Source organism: Opisthorchis viverrini (genome assembly GCF_000715545.1).
Source record: "Opisthorchis viverrini unplaced genomic scaffold opera_v5_10, whole genome shotgun sequence".
Lineage (NCBI taxonomy): Eukaryota > Metazoa > Platyhelminthes > Trematoda > Opisthorchiida > Opisthorchiidae > Opisthorchis > Opisthorchis viverrini.
The window spans coordinates 775,877-777,477 of NW_008751666.1; positions in this window are offsets into that span (position 1 = coordinate 775,877).

A 1,601-nucleotide genomic window follows, 5' to 3' on the forward strand; every position below is an offset into this window, starting at 1 on the left:
ATCCAGGGAGAGGCACTGGAAGTTGTGGAGCGTTTTGCGTATGTTGGAAGTTGTATTAGTTCTGACTGTAGTGTGACAGATGAGGTGAATGCACAAATCTGCAAGGCTCGGGCTGCGTTTGCTAACTTGAGACACCTATGGCGTCTGAATGGTTTATCCCTGAATCTGAAGGGACGTGTGTATCAAGCTACAGTACGGGCTGTTTTGTTGTATGGCTGTGAGACTTGGCCTATTCGAGCAGCGGACCTGAGACGTCTTCAGGTGTTCGACAATCGTTGTCTGAGAACCATAGCTCGTGTGGGTTGGTGTCAGCGAATCCGTAACGAGGCAGTTAGAAAGCGTGTTTTCGGTTGTGTAACGGGTACTTCCATTGAAGAATGTGTCCAGCACCAGAAGCTGCGTTGGTTGGGACATGTGTTACGTATGCCGAACCATCGTTTGCCGAAGAGAGTGCTGTTTTCCATGCCCAACTCAGAGTGGCGTAAACGGTGGCGTGGCCAACCCATGACCTGGCAGAAGAGTATAAAGGAGATCACGAAACGCTTGGGTGCTGTCGGTGCTACTCGCCTTCCAGAGACCGCGTCTGTGTGCGTGCTTCCCATTTGGTTTTGGTTGACGCTTTTTACAAGTGGCCAGAAATCAATCGGGTGTCTTCTTCAACGACATCCAGTTGCGTGTGTTAACACTGATGTCATGCTGTCGATGTGTGTGCTTCCCATTTGGTTTTGGTTGACGCTTTTTACAAGTGGCCAGAAATCAATCGGGTGTCTTCTTCAACGACATCCAGTACGCTGCGTGTGTTACCCAATATTTTCAACCGATATGGCTTACCGGAATCCATCGTCTCAGACAACGGTTCGCAAGTCACCTCCGCTGAGTTCCGCGAGTTTTGCACTCAACATGCTATAACACAAGTCCCTTCACCACCGTGTCACCCGCAATCAAATGGTCAAGCAGAAAGGTCTGTCGAAAAATTTAAGAGCCTTGCTTAAGGCTCGAAGGGGGGAGACATCCTGTCTGTGTACCGAAAGACTCCAAATGGTCCTTTGGCGAACCACCAGTCACCTGCAGAGGCAGTCATGGGTCGCAAGCCGAGAACTGTGCATTCTTCCGTTGCTAAAACAGTCCACTGAGTGGCATCTGGAGCTCAATTCAAGATGGGAATGCCTGTACTTGTCCGTGATTATCGCCCAGGACACGATGTGTAAACTATAGACTATATCTGCGCAAACGCGGTAGTGTAATCTACGACGTGTTGGTTGATCAAGACACTTGGAGTAGACATCAAAACCAATTCCGCTTTGACAGCACGCTAGAAACTTTAGTACGTTTGGGTACCGCACCGTTGGACATATTGCTCGATTCTTTCGAGCTAACAGCTGATGCAGTTTCGAAAGAAGTGTGACCAGCAGGTTAGTGGTTGATCCAGCACTTTTACTCAGACGGTGGACGAACCAAAGCCGAGGCCAGCCGGAACGTATCCAGGTGGACTTCAGCCAAGCCTGTTACTGACTTTTCACAAAGGGAGGTGTTGGGGATACCGATATCTACAGAAACTTTGTATCTTCGTGTGTGCTAACGAACTTCCGGCATTTTCAAGG